The sequence below is a fragment of the Peromyscus maniculatus genome, chromosome 5, assembly GCF_049852395.1.
Source record: "Peromyscus maniculatus bairdii isolate BWxNUB_F1_BW_parent chromosome 5, HU_Pman_BW_mat_3.1, whole genome shotgun sequence".
Classification (NCBI taxonomy): Eukaryota; Metazoa; Chordata; class Mammalia; order Rodentia; family Cricetidae; genus Peromyscus; species Peromyscus maniculatus.
In genome coordinates this window covers 29,249,530-29,271,060 of record NC_134856.1, presented here as the reverse complement: position 1 = coordinate 29,271,060, position 21,531 = coordinate 29,249,530, and the positions used below count along the sequence as shown (strand labels likewise).

Here is a 21,531-nt window from a genome sequence, read left to right as displayed (position 1 = left end):
GCTCTCACCAGCATGCACTCCTAACACAAGCTGCTGCAGCCTAAGCCACGGCTTCTTCCCCACAGTTGTGTTACCATTCTTGGTAGTCTCTCCTGATCAACAGTCATCCCTGCCTTCCCACTGCCCACGGTGGAGTCCCTGCCTTCCCACTGCCCACGGAGGAGTGAGTGCCTGCCTTCCCACTGCCCACGGAGGAGTGAGTGCCTGCCTTCCCACTGCCCATGGATGAGTGCCTGCCTTTCCACTGCCCACGGTGGAGTGCCTGCCTTCCCACTGCCCACGGAGGAGTGCATGCCTGCCTTCCCACTGCCCACGGAGGAGTGCCTGCCTTCCCACTGCCCACGGTGGAGTGCCTGCCTTCCCACTGCCCACGGAGGAGTGCCTGCCTTCCCACTGCCCACGGAGGAGTGCGTGCCTGCCTTCCCACTGCCCACGGAGGAGTGCCTGCCTTCCCACTGCCCACGGTGGAGTGCCTGCCTTCCCACTGCCCACGGAGGAGTGCCTGCCTTCCCACTGCCCACGGAGGAGTGCGTGCCTGCCTTCCCACTGCCCACGGTGGAGTGCCTGCCTTCCCACTGCCCACGGAGGAGTGCCTGCCTTCCCACTGCCCACGGAGGAGTGCGTGCCTGCCTTCCCACTGCCCACGGAGGAGTGCCTGCCTGCCTTCCCACTGCCCACGGAGGAGTGCCTGCCTTCCCACTGCCCATGGAGGAGTGAGTGCCTTCCCACTGCCCACGGAGGAGCGCCTGCCTTCCCACTGCCCACAGTGGAGTGAGTGCCTTCCCACTGCCCACGGAGGAGTGAGTGCCTTCCCACTGCCCACGGAGGAGTGAGTGCCTTCCCACTGCCCACGGAGGAGCACCTGCCTTCCCACTGCCCACGGTGGGGTGCCTGCCTTCCCACTGCCCACAGAGGAGTGAGTGCCTGCCTTCCCACTGCCCACGGTGGAGTGCCTGCCTTCCCACTGCCCACGGAGGAGCGCCTGCCTTCCCACTGCCCACGGTGGAGTGCCTGCCTTCCCACTGCCCACGGAGGAGTGAGTGCCTTCCCACTGCCCACGGAGGAGCGCCTGCCTTCCCACTGCCCACAGTGGAGTGAGTGCCTTCTCACTGCCCACGGAGGAGTGAGTGCCTTCCCACTGCCCACGGAGGAGCGCCTGCCTTCCCACTGCCCACGGAGGAGCGCCTGCCTTCCCACTGCCCACGGTGGAGTGCCTGCCTTCCCACTGCCCACGGAGGAGTGAGTGCCTTCCCACTGCCCACGGAGGAGCGCCTGCCTTCCCACTGCCCACAGTGGAGTGAGTGCCTTCCCACTGCCCACGGAGGAGTGAGTGCCTTCCCACTGCCCACGGAGGAGTGAGTGCCTTCCCACTGCCCACGGAGGAGCACCTGCCTTCCCACTGCCCACGGTGGAGTGCCTGCCTTCCCACTGCCCACAGAGGAGTGAGTGCCTGCCTTCCCACTGCCCACGGTGGAGTGCCTGCCTTCCCACTGCCCACGGAGGAGCGCCTGCCTTCCCACTGCCCACGGTGGAGTGCCTGCCTTCCCACTGCCCACGGAGGAGTGAGTGCCTTCCCACTGCCCACGGAGGAGCGCCTGCCTTCCCACTGCCCACAGTGGAGTGAGTGCCTTCCCACTGCCCACGGAGGAGTGAGTGCCTTCCCACTGCCCACGGAGGAGCGCCTGCCTTCCCACTGCCCACGGAGGAGCGCCTGCCTTCCCACTGCCCACGGTGGAGTGCCTGCCTTCCCACTGCCCACGGAGGAGTGAGTGCCTTCCCACTGCCCACGGAGGAGCGCCTGCCTTCCCACTGCCCACAGTGGAGTGAGTGCCTTCCCACTGCCCACGGAGGAGTGAGTGCCTTCCCACTGCCCACGGAGGAGCGCCTGCCTTCCCACTGCCCACGGAGGAGCGCCTGCCTTCCCACTGCCCACGGTGGAGTGCCTGCCTTCCCACTGCCCACGGAGGAGTGAGTGCCTGCCTTCCCACTGCCCACGGTGGAGTGCCTGCCTTCCCACTGCCCACGGAGGAGTGCCTGCCTTCCCACTGCCCACGGAGGAGTGCCCACTCCTGAGGCTCGTCAGTGTTTGTGCAACAGGACAGCACAGTACACATGGGTGCATCCTGGCTGTCTGAGGAACACACCGACTCTGCTCCAACAGTTTCAGCTCTGTGTTTCAGTTTCAGCTTTTCTAAGAGGAACCTGTAGAGCAGCAGCATCCATATCTCCAGGAACTTGCTAGAAACGTTCCTTCGAGCACAGACCAAGAGGAACAGCTGGGCTAGCAGAGGCTCTGAGACAGGAAGAAGACAAGAATGCCTATCCTGCAGACATGCTCCGGGCGGACCTGCTCAGTCCCCAGAGCGGAGTCTGCACCTCCTCCTCCACCTCTGTGTTCAGAACCCTCCCCTCAGCTACCTAATCCCTACCTGCCCTTAAAGCCCCGATGATGAACGTTCCCTTTCCTCCTCCTCCAGATCTCTAAATGTTCCCCATCATCTTTCAACTCCACCTGAACTCATTCCACATATTTGACGCTAACTAAACAACAATGGAGCTGACAACATACAGCACCTTAGGCCAGGGCTACAACAGACTGCAGAAAGATCCAAATTTAGGCAAAAAAGAGAGGCAGCCATGAACCTGGTGCTGAAGAAGACTTCAGCACTCTAAGGCTACATGCCTAGGCCAGGAATTTTTCAATTGGGAATGGCCTCTCAATAGTTCCTAGGAGAAAGCAACTGCCAAGTACTATGAACTTCTCTAGGACAGCATTCCCAACCAGTGGCCAACCACCCTTTCACGGGGGTGGCCTAAGACCATTAGAAAACACAGATACTCACATGATGATTCATAACACTAGCAAAATTACAGTTATGAAGTAGCAACAAAAATTATAGTTTTACAGTTGGGGGTCAGCAAACATGAGGAACTGTATTAAAGGGCCGCAGGGTTAGGAAGGCTGAGAACACTGCTCTAGGGTTTGCATCCAGACACACAGAAAAGAGACTGCTGCAGACTGGACAGACTGCCGCCAGCACAACATCTTATTGCTGGTGTTTTGGTTCTCTCTGTCTCTCTCTCTGTCTCTCTCTCTGTCTCTCTCTCTTTCTCTCTGTGTGTGTGTGTGTGTGTGTGTTTGTGTGTGTGTCTCTCTCTCTCTCTGAGACAAGGAAGCTTTACACTGTCACCAAGATGGGCCTAGAACTCTTGGATGCATCAGGCTGGCCTTGAACTCCGCTCATTTCTTACGATCCTGCTTCAATCTCCAGGGAGGCAGGATTACAGGTATGATCTATCAAGCCTTGCCTGACACCAACTTTTTTTTTCAAGGTCTTACTATGTTAACTCTGGCTGGCCTAGAACTCACTATGCAGACCAGACTGGCCTCAAATTCACAGAGACTGATTTGCATCCGGGTCCTGACTGCTGTGCTAGGCCACTATGCATGGACAGAGACAGCAACTTTTAACCAGTGTCCTCATGACAAGTTCTCGGCAGTCACAGCGGAGTTCCATCGATTAGGTCAGAGTGGTAGCACACTGGAAACGGCAAGCATATGTTTTCCCAGAATCCCAGCTATACTTATACCAGGACAAAAAACTTACTGTCAATCAGAATTGGCGACATCCACCATATGACAAACAATACCCATCACTCACTCTCTTCACGCCAACTTAAGGAAACTCATTAGATTAGCTGGCTTTCTACCACTGTCACAAAATAACAGGAAAATCAAGTTAAAAGGTGATTTATTTTGGCCATTTCATTCCAGGGTTAGACTGCCCCACTGTCCTTGGTCCTGTGGCGGGACAGAACACCACGGCAGAAGAGAACAGAGCTGACCCTGGGGCAGCCCGAGGCAGGCCACTTCCTCCAGACTCTCCACCTGCCACTCTCTATCTGCCCTCAATGGCTTAATCCACGCGTGAGCTTAGAGTGACCCAGCACCTCTGAACACTGCCGCCCAGAAGCAAGCTCTGGAGACAAGACTCTCACTCTCAACACTCACCAAAACCATTTCAAATCCGGGTTTTGTAAATGCCTAAGCCAGGTCCGTAAGACACAAGTCCACCCGTTTCCGATCATTTTGCTCCTCTTGGGCCCCTAGAGGACCTCCAGGATCTCCAGGCCGTCTTCACTACTGAGGGTCTGAACCCCAAAGTCCTTTACGAGTTCCAAGATTTCCACTTCTCAAGACTCCTCCTGGCCTAGAGGGAATAAGTCTTGTTTTCAGAAACAGGTTTGTTAAAACACAGAAACAACCATAAGAGCAGAGGCAAAAGAGGCCATACACTAGAAAAGAAATCCAAAGCAGAGAATCCTCCCCTAACACCTCACAATTCATCCTGCCAGTGAGAGAAGCAGGTTGTCGGTGTGTGAAGGAGTCGCCAGTACAGCCCTGTCAGAGGCTACATCTCCAGGTCTTTGGGTCAAGATGAGGAGAAGTTTGAAATGCATTCCATCCAGCCACAGAGCTCTTAATTCAACCAGCAAAGCAAGAAAACCCAGTGTCTATGCTAAGGAACATGAGTACAGAACCGAGACAAGGCCGCATCCATGATCAGCAGTTTGACACCAGTGCTGTGCACGCACACTCAGGGCGGCTGACACCAGTGCTGTGCACGCACACTCAGGACGGCTGACACCAGTGCTGTGCACGCACACTCAGGACGGCTGACACCAGTGCTGTGCACGCACACTCACGAGGGCGGCTGACTACGACAGCTGTAAGTGCATCACACACTCTGTTGCCAAGTCAAACTCTGCAGAGTTTTTCTGGCCTGGCCAAACAGAATCTCAACGTGACTGCAGTCAACAGGCAGGGAGAGAAGACAAGCTTCTGACCACACACACCACACACCAAGCATTCACTCAGGTATCACTGCCCTTGTGGATCAGAACAACCCCAAAGCGTGCTTTTGGCCTACAACAGCAAGCGTGAGTCTGGGTTCTGATGTAGTCTGTGTCCCTGAGCTCCCCAAAACACCATCACTCCCAATGAGGAGCATGTGCTTCCTATCAGCCCAGCAGCTGCAGCACAGCCCCAAGTTAGCAAGGCCCAAGCAAGCGTAAGCAAGAAGTGAAGGGTCTGGAAAGCCTCCCTTTCATCATTTATCAACTACTCCACAGCATGGCGTCCCAGGCCGCGGCTGTCTGGGAACACCACAAGGCATTCCTGAGAGGGGAAGCAGGACTCACGCAGGAACATCTGTAAACATTTGCCAGCGACATCTGCAAAAATCAACTTTCTCTGTGCAGTCTGCATCTGTGGCCCAGGGGCAGGTCTACAGACAACAAAGCACCCGCAACATATAAAGTGCTGTGCAGAGACCTAAAAGGGCAGGAAGAGGCAGCTTTATATGATGAAAAGTATGAGAAGTTGCCAAAAACTTCTCCATCAGGGAAACTCTGGAAAATGACATTCAGGGCCTAGATTCAAGTCTGAGTTTTGGGTCCAATGTCACTGTGTTCAGTTTAACTTTTCCGTACATTGGTTCCCTAATAAGTAAAATGGGTACTGTAGCAATAGTATGGACCTAACAAACGTACTACATACACCTCAAGACAATTCCTAATGCACAATAAGCATTCTATTAGGGTCAACAATGCCACCAACTTCAAGACTGGAGGTACTGCATTTGACAAGGTGTTTTACATCCTTTCCCTATATGCAGAAGGGAGCAGAGACCCATGTTCCACGGGAAGTCTAAAGCTTACTGCTTAGCTTATTTGTAGCCAATGAGCCACAAAGCCACAATTTAAGCCCAGGTAGATACCTGGAACTATCTAGACAACCAATCTAGTCCAATCAGGGAGCTACAGGTTCAGGGAGAGATCCTGTCTCAAAAATAAGGTGGAGAGCTACTGAAACAGACACCTGACATCAACCTCTAGCTCTACAAATACATACACACAGGGACATTCTCATTCATATTCATTCTCTCTCTGTCTCTGTCTTTGTCTCTGTCTCTCCCTTCCTTCCCACCCCCCATCCTCAAGCAGGAAAGGGCTGTGGCAACCCACTAAAGGACATATAGGTAAGTAAGTAAAGGACATGTAACCAAGTACATGCTGTTGAGGAACTCTGTAATGACAAAATATTTATTGTCTCTGCCTCTGTGCACTCTGAGGAGAAAGCACGCGCGCGCGCGTGTGTGTGTGTGTGTGTGTGTGTGTGTGTGTGTGTGTGTGTGTGTGTGTACACACACACAAAGCATCATGTGAGTTTATGCAATCTTCCCAAACAAGCTCTGTAACTCCTAGGTGGCCTCAGGCCACAACACAAACAAAAGCGTGGGCCAAGAAGGTTGAGAATAAATAAATATGTATGCAACAGAATGAAGAAAATTAGAAAGAAATAAGTAAAGCTGTGATCTCAAAAATCCCTCGAATGGAACCGTCATCCTAAAGCAGACACAAACTCAGGCCAAGTCCTCCTCCTACACACTGTTATGTGCACAACAATGCATCAAAGGACACTGGCTATCTGAAGCAAGGAATGTGGCCATGTAGACTCCACTAAGAAGAGCTCATGCTTACCCAGCCCGGTGAACTTAAGATCTGAGCTGGAGAACCCAGGACAAATTATGTCAGGGATGGTGAGCAGGAACGGAGCGTCTGCTGGGTCTGACCAAAGAACTTACGCCAAGTTTACGAGAACAGTCCATACCAATACAGGACTAATTCCTGTCAGGTGTGTCATATGCCTAGAGACAGTAACTCACCTCATTCCCACAACCACTTGTAAATGCTCCTCACCCCATCTGGCAGCTAAGGACTGGGGCACAGACAGGCCAGGATCTTGCCCAAGCTCACACAGCAGACACAGCCAGCTGGGAGTCACCCAGACAGGGGGGTTCCCGGGCCCACACTCCTGGCTGATACACACCACCCAAGCAACTGCACACCACATTCCAGGCTGTGCTCTAGAGCTGACCAAGAACCACTCAATGGGTAGAAGAAAGCCATTCTAGCAAGGGGCTTCACCAGCTCCCCACTTGGCAGCATCTCAGTGGGAGGCAGAGAACAAACGCCATGCTTCTCCCCCTTCACCTGGCTGGATGGTCGGCCTATCATTCCACTGGACCCCAGGCTTTTATTACTCACAGCGAATGCTTTTTAACAGACTGTTTTAAACTTCACCAAGAAAAAACATGATTGTTTTTAAACCCTTATTTGGAAGATCACAGTAACCCTGGAAACCACATACCAGAAAATACTGCCATGTCAGTTCGCTCCATCATAATTCAGAACGGCCCACACAGGGATCTGAGCTGCTTCCTAGAACAGCCGGACAACTTAACATTGCTTCCCAAGCCAGCCCTGAGCAGCTGGGATCCTACAACAGGAAGCCTGCCACTGGCCACTTTACTATGCAGGGGAACGGATCAAGCCTGGCCAAAAGCTGTTTCATAAAAAAAAAAAAAAAAAAAATACTTCTCTTCCCAAGTGATAAACACACAGGACAGAGCAAAATTCAAACCTGGGATGAACTAGGCGGAATTACTGTGAAACTCTGTGAAGCTGGGGGGTCCTTTACACATCCATAACTAGCCACAAAATAAGGTCACACTGGTCCACAATCAACATGCGTACTTTTAGCCTTTGTGTGTGTGGTGCTGGACATCAAACCTCCCATCCGCAAAGCCATGCTCGTCTGTGGCAATCCCCGGTCTCATTCTTCTGAATGTTTTCCATGAGCCCTATTTTTCTTTTAATAACAGGATCCCATGTAACCAGACTGTCTCATTAAACAGCCTGAGAATGACCTTGAACTCCTAATCCTCCGGCCTCTACCTGGGCGGGGGCGGGATCGGGATTATAGGGAGGAGCCATCCTGTCTGTTTATGCAGTACTGGGGACTGAAACCAGGACTTCCTGTATGTTAGCCAAGTCCTTTACCAGCTAAGCTACCTACTCAGCCCAAAGGACGCTATCTTATGCTGAAAAGCACACGGCTTCCACCAACAAACCAAAGGAAGCACATGCGAAGACACCTGCCAGGTCTTGCACACGACATACTCCTTTTTCAGCCACTCAATTACACAATGGGGTCTGTCTAAATCCTTCCTAGTCCATTATAAAAGCGTCAGCCCCACCGAACTGCCTCCGAGCTGCCTTTGGAGCTCTCGTCAGCTCCGCCCACCCAATGACTCAGAGTAAAATAAAGAGATATGAACAGCTGCACTTATCCACCACACCAAAATAGCTTTCAGGAAACCAAGCTTCATTTGGAAAACTGCATTCAGTAACCCTGTTCAACTGCAGAGAGCACACTGGGAAAGTTCTAATTAATATGGAAAATGCCTGGAAACGCTCTATTTATAGAATACATATTTTCTCCCAGAAGTCAACAAGTTAAATAATGCTGTGACCATTTGTACCCTGGGAGTTCACACTGATTTTACTTAAGAGTTCTCAGAGTGATGCAGGATTGCTAAGGCTTTGTCACGAGTTGAGGAGCATTCTGGGAGGAACCAGCATCAGTCACTCACCGTCACGTCTGCGCTCAGACGGAAGCCCGCAAGCCTGTTCTCATTTTTCCTTCCAAGCGGCTTCTCACTCCCTACCTTGACACCAACTTCTGATCTATGCGTACAACTGTGGTTTTAAAAAACAGTAGGAATAAGCCGGGCGGTGGTGGCGTACGCCTTTAATCCCAGCACTCGGGAGGCAGAGCCAGGTGGATCTCTGTGAGTTCGAGGCCAGCCTGGGCTACCAAGTGAGCTCCAGGAAAGGCGCAAAGCTACGCAGAGAAACCCTGTCTCGAAAAACCAAAAAAAAAAAAAAAAAACAAAAAAAAAACAGTAGGAATAAAAGCAGAGCTAGAGAGATGTCTCAATAAAATGCCTTCTGCACAAGAAGAAGGACCAGAGGTCAGGTCCCCAGAGCTCATGTAAACCACCCCCTCTCCCGGGATGGCAACACATCTTATACCCCAGCACTGAGAAGGGACAGAGACAGCCAGCTAGCTAAAGTGATGTCTTATCTCAAAAAAAAAAAAAAAAAAAAAACTAAAGGTAAGGCTAGCGTAATGAATGAATGAATGAATGAATGTGGTTTTTAAGGGGGATTTTTTTCTCCTGAAGGAAAGGTGGAGAGCAATCTACAAAGGACACTGATATCAACTGTGGACTTCAGGCCTCCATGAGCACCTGCACAGACACACTAACAGGTACAGCACATACCAAAAGAAAAACAAACCTGGAGGTACTTGGCATGTAGTACAACTCAGTGGTTAAAAAGTTCAGCATGCTCAAAGATCTGAGTTCAATGCCCAGTGCTACCAAAACAAAACGTAGTAACGGAGGGGAGAAGTTCAGAGCAGGCCTAAGCAACACAAACTTTTCAAAAGTGCTGTGAGTATAACTCAGCACTGGAATGTCTGCCTATCACCAAGGTCCTGGCTTCTTGGATAGATGGATGAATGGATGGATGGATGGATGGATGGATGGATGGATGGATGGATGGAAGATAGATAAAGACAGATGATGACAGACAGACAGATGAATGGTAGATAGATTAAGACAGATGATAATAGACAGACAGATAGATGGATAGGATGGTTCGTGAGTAGGCAGGCGAATGGATAGTTAAGTAGGTGATAGACAGATGACAGACAGACAGATATATTTTAAACCTTGAAATCTGAACTGTCCTTTGGCAGATACATCCCACACCAGAAGAATCAGGGAGAGAGGAAGCTGAAGGTCACTACTAAACCCAGAGAGGGCTCTAGCATTCCTGTGGGCTAAAGAAGAAACGAACCTGACCTATTTTCAAATGAGAGTAGCAGGGAAGAGAGCAGAAGCATTAAAAACTTCCCATAAGAGACCCTTGAACTAGTCTTAAATTACTTAGAGGCATTGATAGGGTCAAGGAAAATTGTACAGAGGCACATACATGAAACACAAGTTCACCAACACCTACTGTTCACACATGATAGAGTGTAAAGAAAAGTGTTCCCTGACCTCTAGCCAGGAACCAGTTAACACTACGCATGCACTAAGTTTACATATCAGGGATAAAACTTTACAAAGGGGTGGAGCAAACCGACACAGCTGGAGAGGGGTGGAGCAAACCGACACAGCTGGAGAGGGGTGGAGCAAACCAACACAGCTGGAGAGGGGTGGAGCAAACCGACACAGCTGGAGAGGGGTGGAGCAAACCGACACAGCTGGAGAGGGGTGGAGCAAACCGACACAGCTGGAAAGGGGTGGAGCAAACCAAAAGCTCACCCTTTCACCAGGATCAACCGCCACCTCCCATACTCAGCCCTACTTAAGAAGTCCCCTTCTCAACAATGTCACACCAAAGTCACTTCAAATACACTGCCCTGGGGAGCACATCTAGAATATGACCCAAAGGCCCGTGTGGCTAAAAGGCCAGCTAGGCCGTGGGAGACGGTACCTTTTCAGTGGGGCCTACTGGAATGCTTGGATCACGGGGTCCTCCATGCTGGCTGTGGGACCCGGGTCTTGTCCTCTGTCTTCCACCCTGGGCATGGAAGAGTTTTCTGCTATTCCCACCATGACACATTGTGCCACCACAGGTCCAAAGCAATGAAACCGACTGGTAATGGACTAAAGCCTTCAAAACTATGAACCAAAATGTACCTCCTCACTTCCTAAGTTGATTAGCACAGGCATTTGTTACAGCAACAGAAATCTGTGTTAGAGGTTATATGAAGATTTACATCTGCAGCAGAGGAGGCTGCCAACGCTTTGACCTCAGATTTCCGTAGCCAGAAGGATGAGACAGCGACATTCTGCTGAAGCCAATCTGTCTGTCCAGGGTACTTCGCTTTGACTAAGACAAGTACTCCATGTCGCAGCTCCCAGACATTTAGTAATCTGAGCAAAGTAACAGAGAATTTGAATTCAGGCCAAAATATGAACAACTCTGCCTAATTTAAGTACTCTGCTTGGCATCAATTAAGTGTTCAATAAGTACTGGTTATACTGTTTAATTACGCCGGTGACGGAAGTTAATAGTGCTATAAAATCACAGGAATAGAGGCTAGGATGCCTACCTGCTGTGATAAACTGGAAATAAGCTCAAAGCAAGAGATGGGTGTCCCCCACGGATCATTCGCTATAACCCAAATGACGTGTGACCTGAGGCAGTGACAAGAATGCTGAGGACTGCGAGTGTGGGGACACGCCATCTCTCCAAAGTCGGTGCCGTGGTGCACGCCTGTGGTGGTGCACGCCTGTGGTGGTGCACGCCTGTGGTGGTGCACGCCTGTGGTGGTGCACGCCTGTGGTGGTGTACGCCTATGGTTCCTGCCACATGGGATGCTGAACAAGAGGATCACTTGAACCCATGAGTTTGAGACCAGCAACACTGCAAGAGCCTGCCTGAAAAATATACACAGTACACACAGTCGGCACACACGATGGTGGCTCCTGAAAACACACACAGTACACACAGTCGGCACACACGATGGTGGCTCCTGAAAATCACACAGTACACACAGTCGGCACACACGATGGTGGTTCCTGAAAATACACACAGTACACACAGTCGGCACACACGATGATAGCTCAGAACATGTTTTTCTTCTGTTTCGAGTAGGCCAGGCACTAGTCTGTAATGTGAAACATGTGCATAAAAGAATTATTTTTCAGTACACATTCTAATTATTCATCACCCAAAAATGTACTGTTTGATTCCATGCTTAGAAAAAGTTGGCAGTCACCTAAGGCGTTCCCAACATGTTCTTAGTTCCAGCCATGGGTCTATAAACCTGCAAACAGATGAAAACAGGTCCCTTGGAAGCTTCCCACAGTTTCTAAACTGAAATGATAGGGATAGAAAGCATTTTAGCAAACCGAACAAAAACGTGATCACAAACTGATGCCTAATTTCTTTTCTTTTCTTTTTTTTTTTTTTTTTTTTGGTTTTTCGAGACAGGGTTTCTCTGTGTAGCTCTGCGCCTTTCCTGAAACTCACTTGGTAGCCCAGGCTGGCCTCGAACTCACAGAGATCCGCCTGCCTCTGCCTCCCGAGTGCTGGGATTAAAGGCATGCGCCACCACGGCCCGGCTTGATGCCTAATTTCTAAACAATTAAAAGGTATTAACTATACAGCAGGAAAGCTGGGCTAAATATATCATCACTGTTGATTACACGGACTTTGTGTGTCCCCAGGGTAATCACTTTAAATACTAATCACCGCTGTGGAAAGGACCTGTCAGTCTTCAGAATGAAAGGGAGACAGTGGCAGCAGACTGGACTTCACCACATAAAGACAGTTTGGTGAACATATTTGAAACGGAATGCCGGATGTGTCGTTCATTTTTTTAAATTTTCCATCTGTTTGAAACCATGAAAAGCAGGGAAATATAGAACCTTAAATTTGCAATTATGAATTATAATAGATACTTCCATTTCTCCCTTCTTCAGTGCCTCCCTAAAGATCAGAACCATGTATGTTGAGAAACTGTCTCACCAGTGAAACAGATCACGGCTTCCTTCCAAGATCATCCCATTCTAGGAGAAATAAGGACACAACACTACACATCAGGATGCAAACAATGGAACCGTGGGCCATGCTACGGTAGTATACACCTCAGATCCCAGCACTTGAGGCAAAGGCAGGGAGATCTCTGAGTTGTGTTTGAGACCAGCCTGGTCTACATAGTGAGTTCTAGACCAGCCAGAGTTACAGAGTAAAACCTTGACTTTAAAAATTAAAAAATAAGTGCTCGCTTGGGAGCACATATACTAAAATTGGAACGATACAGAGAAGACCAGCATGGTCCCTGCTCAAGAACGACATGCAAATTCTTGAAGCTTTCCATATTTTTAAATAAAAAATTTTTAAAAAGAAACCACAGGCCCGAGGAAATGGCTCCATGTGTAAGAGGACTTGCCCGCAAACATGGACACCTGTGTTCAAGTCAGCACTCATGTCACGGGGTAAAGGCAGACATCCCGAGAGCTCGCCAGGTCAGCCAAAGACCACGTCAAGACAGTAAGGCAGAGCGACAGACGGGAAATGTCCTGCTCGGGCCTCCGTGTGCGCCCACACAGCACACTCACAATCCTAAAAGCTGTCATCAAATCCATTCAGTTCCTATAGTTTATATAATCTATCTCTAGTCTAAAATGGCAACAATATTCTTTGGTTGCCTCATGGATGTTTTGCTTGGTTGATTGGCTGGTTGGTTGGGTTTTGGGGCTCTTGGGAAGTTGTTTTGTTTTTGTCATTTTGTCTTGTCCAGCCCCCCACCCCTGACACTCAACCCCACCCCAAGCTGAGGACCCAAACAAGGACTTCTGCTCTCTACCACTGAGATAACTCCCCAACCCTAACAACATTCCTTGGAAAAACAGAAAACTTGGCTGATGAGGTCCCAGGACAAGGGGGTGGGGTGGTGTCAGTATGCTGAAGCCTCCATCTGGAGCAAAGTCAGCAAGTCAAGTTCACTAGATGCAGCTCTTAGCTAGAGAAACCGCTCTGGGGAGGGCAACCCTCTGTCGAGCTGGAGTTAATAGCAGTCTTTAGGATTTTGGGATAGTAAGTTGACCGGCTTTCTGCTCAAATCAACCACATGTTCTTCATCAGAAAATATTTTTAGACTACAAGAAAGCAATACAAGGGTTGCCAAGCTCAGCTTCATGGTCCCTCTGGCTTGAAACGGGACGGAGAACAGAAGGGGGTGGGTAGGGAAGGGCAGGGAGGGTTTGCCGAAGAGAGCCCAGCATAACTGCTCTGAGAAAGTGACTTCTGTCAAAGATCTTACTACACCTTCTGAATATTCCAGAGCCAGGACACAGGCCAGCCAAACACAACTGTTTCTTGAGGGTTCGATGTACGGCTGAAACCAGCAAAATGTCTGGAAGTCATTCTGAAACATCCAGTTTCTCAGGCCAGCTGTAGGAGGGAGGGGGCGGGGAGGGGGCGGGAAGGGGGCACTCGCTGGTACATTCCCTCTTCACGGTGGTGTGACTTCCGTCTCTGCAGCCTTCCTACACTGTTTACATTAGTCCACTTTTCAGTGCTATAATGAAATACCCTTGGTATGCTTTCACCAAGGTTTATAGAGCTCACACTTTCGAAAGCTGAAAGGCTAGGGCGGGCAGGACAGTGGTTCAGCCTCTGATGACAAGTGTGTGCAAGAGGGGAAAAAAATTACAGGATCACTGCAAAGAAGCCAAAAAGCCTGGGTGTCACCCCCAGCCCCTGGCCAGGGAACACCCCCAGTTCTAAAGCCCTCCGACTAGGCTCCAACACTGAAAGATCCACCACCACAGGAGGACTAAGCCTTACTGTGTGAACTATGGGGGCAGACCCATCAAACGGCGGCAGCAGGGTCTAATTCACCTGTCCTTTTGCTGGAGGCCCACTGTCCTGGCTTTCTGTCGTCTGCCCTGGTCCCCCTCCTCCACCGTGTTCTGTTTTCTGCTTTCGAGCTCCTGGCCCCGTCTTGCTGTGTCCTCTGTCTTCTCTCACAGAAGCAGGAACAGCCGTTTTCTTAAGGGGACTTACAGGAAGAGTTCAGCCCTTTCACGGTGCTTTTTAAAACAAGACACTATGTTCACAAGGGGACTAAGGTTTCTGTTCTGGTTTGTTTGTTTGTTTGTTTGAACAGATTCTCTCTATTTTATATAGCCCTGGCTGTCCTAGAACTTGCACTCCAGACTAGGTTGGGCTCACACTCACAGAGATCCTCCTGCCTCTGCCTCCGAAGTGCTGGGATTAACGGCGGGCGCCACCACGCCCAGCTGTACTAAATTCTGACACAGAAGGACTACAGAATGTCTTTCATGTGTGTGCTTGTTTTTAATTTATTTAATGTGCATATGTTGCCAGAGTGTGTGTATGTGCACCATGTATGTGCCTGCTGCCTCCACCCTGACCCTGGAGCCCAGAACCAGGGAAAGAAACACAGCCTGGGTCTGGGACCTGAGCCAGAGAAATGAACACTTTATCCCCAAACCCAGAACCAAGGAAACATGCCCTGGCTCTGAAACCAGTACCAAAGAAACACTCTTGGTCACTAGAATCAGTCAGTGAAAGAAATATGCCCTGGCCTTAGAATTAGAGTCAAAAGGCTAAGAAAGGCCAGTGAAAGAAACAGTTTGGCTCAGATCAGAGCCATCTCTGCCCCTAGCCAACTTACCTGTGAAACCAACCAATCACAGAGCAGGAAAGTAGCACTCTGGCCCTGGAGCCCAGAACTAGGGAAAGAAACACAGCCTGGGTCTGGGACTTGAGCCAGAGAAATGAACACTTTATCCCCAAACCCAGAACCAAGGAAACATGCCCTGACTCTGAAACCAGTACCGAAGAAACACTCTTGGTCCCTAGAATCAGAGTCAGTGAAAAGAAAAGTGCCCTGGCCTTAGAATTAGTGTTTGGAGGGGAAAAAAAAAAAAAAAAGGCCAGTGAAAGAAACACAGTTTGGCTCTGGGCCATGTCTGATCCACGCCCACAAAATTGACCAATCCCTGGGCAGAAAAAAACTAACCAATCCCTGGATGACACGCCCCCCCCCCCAAGATCCTATATAAACCGCCCTGCCTGGTCAGTTGGTGGCCGTTATCTCCACCCTGGTAGAGGCAGTCACTTTCCTGGACTCCTTCCCAAATCTCTTTCTCAAAAGAGGTTTGGGTGTGAAGATCTTCATTCACTGGCACAGTAAGAACCTTGCGGAGACATCTCACAGTGGACTAACCAAGGGGGAAAGCTGAAAAAGTAACACTTTTCTCCAGAGCCAGGAGATTGCTACATTTCTGCGGGGGTTTCCCCTTTTGCAAAGAGAAGCAAAAGAAGCAGCATCTTAGGCTAGAGAAGAAGCAGACCTCTGCTAGGAAGCCCCCTTCAGTGGGGGCTGAGCAAAGCTCCACTGTAGCGGCTCTCCCAGAAAGGGACAGGATTGCTCTGTCCTGCAGAAAGACCAGTGTGGGAGCCCGTTCTTGGGTTCCTCGTGGCGTTACCCAGCAGGTCCGCATAGAGGATGATTGGACCACGGGCCTGAGTGCAGGTGTCTGGGATGGTCTGCACTCGGCTGTGCTGTGGGGAGGTCTTTTGCTTCACTCCTTGGCATTCATTTATGTACCCTAGGGCAGAGACAGTGGAGACTGATGGATTAGGACCCAGGCCCTCTGGAGGCTATCCTGTATTATCTGTTTCTCCCCCTCTACCCTTCTAACATTTCCTGCTGCTCCTACTCGAGAGCACTCTAATGTGGGTGTCGTGGGTAGCCCCTCCACAGATGGCGCCTGAACAGGGACAAAGAAAAAGAAAAGGTAATAATAACATATTTTTATAATATTCAGAGTGCTTGGCAAAAGGCAGAGTGGGACCGGGGCTCATTCCTGTTTTGAGTGAAAAGAAAAAGTTAATAGGGCAGGGTGTTTTATCCTCAAGAGGAAAGGAAAAATTCCTGATAAAAATTTCTGGAAGGATATCAGGTGCTACAGCATAAAATCTTCTCGATATTTCTATCTTGCATTTTCTTTTCTTTTCTTTTTTCTTTTTTTTTTTTTTGTGTGTGTGTGTGTGTTTTTCGAGACAGGGTTTCTCTGTGTAGCTTTCCTAGAACTTGCTTTGTAGACCAGGCTGGCCTCGAACTCACAGAGATCCGCCTGGCCCTGCTGGGATTAAAGGCGTGCGCCACCACCTCCCAGCCTGTCTCTCATTTTCTATCTATGAAAAATTAGGAAGGTTGAGAGTAGTGAAGTAGGGAAAATATAGGAAAATAGCACAAAGAAAACTCAAGTTAGGCAACTAGACAGAAAAACTAAGTCTTCACTTTGGGGCTATGAACACCAACTGGGAAAAATCTATCGTCTTTGAGTTTATCGGGTAGGAAAAAGATTCTTATGGAAGCTTTTGCCATGGGGGCAGCTAAAATGCTAAGTCCAAGCAGCAGGAGAAAGTTATTCTCCCTGAAGCAAAATGTAGGTGTAATAAGTCAAAATTTAGAAGTTTGGGAATGAACTCGATGGTGTTTCCCTCTCTTGGGAAAAACTTAATCTTTCTCTCAAGCTGAAAGCATTTTTTTTTGGGGGGGGGGAAACTTGGTAAAATCTCGCTAAAAGACTAAAAAGGCCTTTCAGAACTCTCTGAGTTTCTCTTTCGGTAAGTACAAAAATAAGATTCACCTGTTAATGACGTATACAGGAATCCACTTGTGATTCACTCTAAGGAAAAACAAATCTTTAGAGCAGGGTAAAACCTCTCTTCTGAGCTCTGGCTTTTCTAGCCAGGCGAGCAGCAGACAGAATCCCCAGAGGAAATGTTTGGGAGTACGAGCCTTAGCCACAGAGCGTCAGTCAGGGGGGCAGGAAACTGCTGACTCGGACGCATGCAGCAGTAAAAACGGAGCCTCTCCGCGGCAACCCTCTGTTAGTGTTGCACTGAGCGGCAACCCTCTGTTAGTGTTGCACTGAGCGGCAACCCTCTGTTAGTGTTGCACTGAGAAGCCGCGAGGCAGCACCTCGGAGTTTGGGTGCATTCCAGGATGCGGGATGCGAGGGTTCCTGCAATTGTCCAGCATGGAGCTGGAGGGACATTCTTCTCTGATGGGAGGGGCTGCTGGGGAAAGCAGTGAAGCCCAGCTGCAGAGCCAGGACAGAACTGAGAACTTGTGGTTTCTGATTCCCGGTGAGGAGAGGGTGACGCCCTAGAGGTTGTTGACTCCAGGAATAAGCCGCTGTCTGAGAGTGCACGGAACCCGCTGGGTGACTGGGTCAGGTGAAATGTAGGGAAGTACACCTGTCCTAATCCAAGCTTAGGGAGAACAGAAACCTCCCTTAGTGACAAGCAGAAGGAGATATCTGTCTGGGAGAAAGTATCTGAAGGAGCTGCGGGAAAGCTCTGTTTTATTAAATGCTTTTGTTTCTTTTCACTGACTAGGGAAAATGCACAATGCCCCGAGAAAATTTTAGAATCAGGAGTGCATGCCTTGATGCACGCAAACAATGCTGATCTGGGACCAGATCCAATGAAATAGAAACACCTATTAGGGCCACGTCAGGGAGAACAGGAAACCTTTGACTCAAGAAAACTCCCATAGTGAGAATAAGCTCGTTTACTCTTTTTAATGTGAAAGCAAGCCTAGTAAAAGGAAACAGGAAGTTTCCCAGACCCAAAAAGAACTATGGGAAATGTGAGCTACTTTTCTCACTCCCAACAGTGGGCTGATGAGAGAAATGCATTCTGGGAAAGGTAGTTTTTCAGCTAAAGATGACAATGTTGCCCAGAAAAAAATTTTCATTTTCACCTTGAAAAGTCGCTAATCGTAAACTTAAAATACAGCTTTGAAAAAAAAAAAATTGGGGGACGGTGGTGGCCCACGCCTTTAATCCCAGCACTCGGGAGGCAGAGGCAGGCGGATCTCTGTGAGTTCGAGGCCAGTCTGTTCTATAGAGTAAGTTCCAGGAAAGGCACAAAGCTACACAGAGAAAAAAAGAGGAAAATCGTCTAAGAGTTTGTTGAATATTAGTTCCAAGCAAAAATTGTAAGAATACAGAACTGCATTCTGTGAAGTAATCGTGCGTGCAAAGGCCTGATATTGGCCCACGGCTGAGCATGGCTTTGAACCTGCAGAAACTGCATCTTGTGACAATGAGGAAAGCAGACTTGTGTGTTCACTATGTTCTGGGTCTTCAGGGAAACTTTTTTTTCTGATACCCTCACATTGTTCTCCCTTTAAGATAATATAAATTTATTAGCCAAAAGTTATTTTTACCATTCTAAAAATAGTTCCCCTCTTTTTTTCTCCCCAGATTTGAAGAGCCTGTATCATGGTACTGCTTTAAGTATGTTCTTATTTCTTAAATTACTAGAGTAAATCTTATGTATTTGGGTTGGGGTGATACCTCAGTCTGCAAAGTGCTTGCCACACAAGAATGAGGACCTGAGTTCAATCCTCAGCACAGGTCCCAAGCTGGACAGCTTGCAGTCCTGTGCTAGCGACAGAGCTGGATCCTGGGGCCTCTGGACAACGATCCCAGATCAATCTGTGAGCCCCAGGATAGTGAGAGGCCCTGTTCCAAACCCCAAGCTGAACAGCTCCTGAGGGACCACACCTGAGGTTCACCTCTGACCGTACCTGCACACGCAGACAACCCCCTATATATACACTCACACCAACAGAAGTTAGATAGCTGTTACTTACCCATGTGTCTTATTTGTTCAGAAATATCATCTCTGATATCTGACACATCCCACAAGGCCAGGAAAGAGTCAAAGAACGAGCCTTCCTCTGCCTCTCGCATGTAGGGATTATAGGAGAACGAATAATGATGGGCAGTGGCCGCAAGGAACATTTCAGTGCAGACAATGAAATCCTACAACAGCCACAAAAATATCCAACATCTTTGGTCTCAAATCTAGTTTTCAAACTAACATTATCAAAGTTACTCAGGGTGTCTATTTTTTAAAATATACTCCAGATTATATTCATTTTTAAAAAATTTTTCCACTTCAAAATATCACAAGCCAAGATTTACATCTCTTTTGCATTTTCTCGGTAAAATATTTCTAAATTATTTTGAACTGTCCAGATCTTGAGCCTACACACAAAGAGGATTGTGGAACCTTTAAGAATCCATTGATAGGTTGGGGGCTCCTTCTGCTTTTCTGGGATATCAGTCATGACATCTTCACATAGCTTGGCCTCAGAAAGTGTATCCTGTGAAGCAACTGTGTCTTCCAAGTCTTGATGTTGGCTTGTATCAGGAGGTTCCTGCTCTTTTGGGACATCAGTGACAATGTCTTCACATAACTTGGATGCAGCAGCTGCATTCTGTGAAGTAATGTGTTCAAAAGCCTGATATCAGCCCATCGGGGAGGATGGCTTTGAACCTGCAGAAACTGCATCTTGTGAGGATGAGGAAAGCAGACCTGTGTGTTCAGAATGCTCCAGGTTTTCAGGAAAATATTTTTTTTTCAGGTAGTCTCTTACTGTTCTCCCTTTAAGATAATATAAATTTATTTGCCAGGGGGCTCCTTCTGCTCTTCTGAGAAATCAATTATGACATCTGTGAACTTAGCTCAGTTGGTAGAATGCTTGCTTGCCTCAAGTGCTCAAAGCCCTGGGTTCCATCCTCAGTGTTGAATAAACAGAAGCCCTGAGAATGTGGAGGTTGGAGAACCATCCTAGGCTACAAAGTAAGCTCCAAAACAGCCTGGTCTACATGAGACTTTATCTCATTAAAGAAAGAAACAAAAGATGGAACTTCAAACAGAAAAACAATTAGCAAAGTCCAACTAACGGGAATCCTTTCGTTCCAGGAAGCAGGCTAAAAGCTTATAAAATCCAGAACGGAGCTTTCAAGGTAGTTTATCTGATCTGGTCAAGCCCAGTATCTGCACAGCAGATGTGATTTCAAGAATAGTTTTCTGGGAACTGATGGGTACTGGCGAAGCATTCTAAGCAGCAACGTTTACTGTTTTTCTCCACCAGGTTCCACCTCCACTTGTAGCGGCAAAGTGAAATCAAACAGGTCTGTTTAATGTTCAGAGATGAAATGTTTTTCTGACCCCCCAAGCATTAAAGGCTGACAAAGGGATCCTGCCAAACAGACTAAGAAAGTGTAAAGGTGCTGGACCCTCTTACCTTCACATTGTGATATTTCAAAATACACAAGGTAACCAAGATCAGGATGCTAATTATATAAATGAGTATGACCAGGGGTTGGATCCATTGCCTCCAGTTTTTCCCATAGCACACACAGGCCATTTTCTTCAGTGAAAAATCATTGAACAGCCAAGAAAATGAACCAAATCAAGATTTTGACACTTTCTCTTCTTGAGCTGTTTTCTGTGAAGTCAGACGTCAGACCTTTATGATTGGGCAGCTACGGAGGAGGGCGTGACTGTAACCAAGGTTACTGAGGGCGTGGTGGGAGGGATGCAGAGGAGGGTAGTGGAGGATTGTTGGCTTCGCTAACTTGGCAGGTCTTAGTGGATCCTCAGAAGGGTTCCGGAAGTTGTAGGGACTGGGGACGGTTCAGAAACACGTGCTGCATTCTTGAGACTTTGTTCCATCTAAAGGAAAGCCTTAGTGAGGGCCAGAGCAGAACTTGAGACAGGCTTTTTTTCTGAAAAGGCTCCCTGGTTGTCTTTAAGGATGGAATTAGAAACTGGCTGGAAAAACACAAAATAGGAAACCTTCACTTAGATTTCAGTCAGTTGCTACAGTTTAGAGCCCTAAGGAGGGATTTCTCAGCATAATTTCTGAACCCAGTATAAGAATCATTCTTAAAAATAGCTTATTTGTGTTAGAGTCGGCGCTGACAAGAGAAGCTGCACTCCGATATTGAGTCACTCAGAAGCAGTTTATTGTAGGTGTGCACACGGGTCAACAGTCAAGCTGAGGACTGAAGACCCCGAAGCTCCAGCTTATAGGCTTTTTATAGGGCAGTTTCACACGGGTGGGGTAGAGGGGTTACTCAGGGTCTGGGTGGTTTTGGGTGGGTAACAGCAGTTTCTGGGAAATCTTGAGTACATCTCGTAGTAAATGCCTTAGGCCATATTTAGCTGGCCGTATTTCAGTGAAGTCCACTT

General features: G+C 48.6%; 1 protein-coding gene and 1 non-coding gene across 2 annotated transcripts in view; one reads left to right on the top strand and one right to left on the bottom strand.

Annotated features, from left to right (window-relative positions):
- The window catches only part of LOC143273115 (transmembrane protein 184C-like), a 92,308-nt gene extending 73,033 nt beyond the window's left edge, over positions 1–19,275 (bottom strand). Inside the window, exon 1 of the mRNA XM_076571479.1 lies at positions 19,139–19,275. The gene's annotated coding sequence lies outside the window, so the exon portion shown is untranslated. The remainder of the gene's footprint in view (positions 1–19,138) is intronic.
- LOC143273651 (U6 spliceosomal RNA) lies at positions 12,709–12,814 on the top strand. The gene has a single exon (XR_013051833.1). It is a non-coding gene; the product is annotated as a U6 spliceosomal RNA (small nuclear RNA).
- Positions 19,276–21,531: the final 2,256 nt, after the last annotated feature.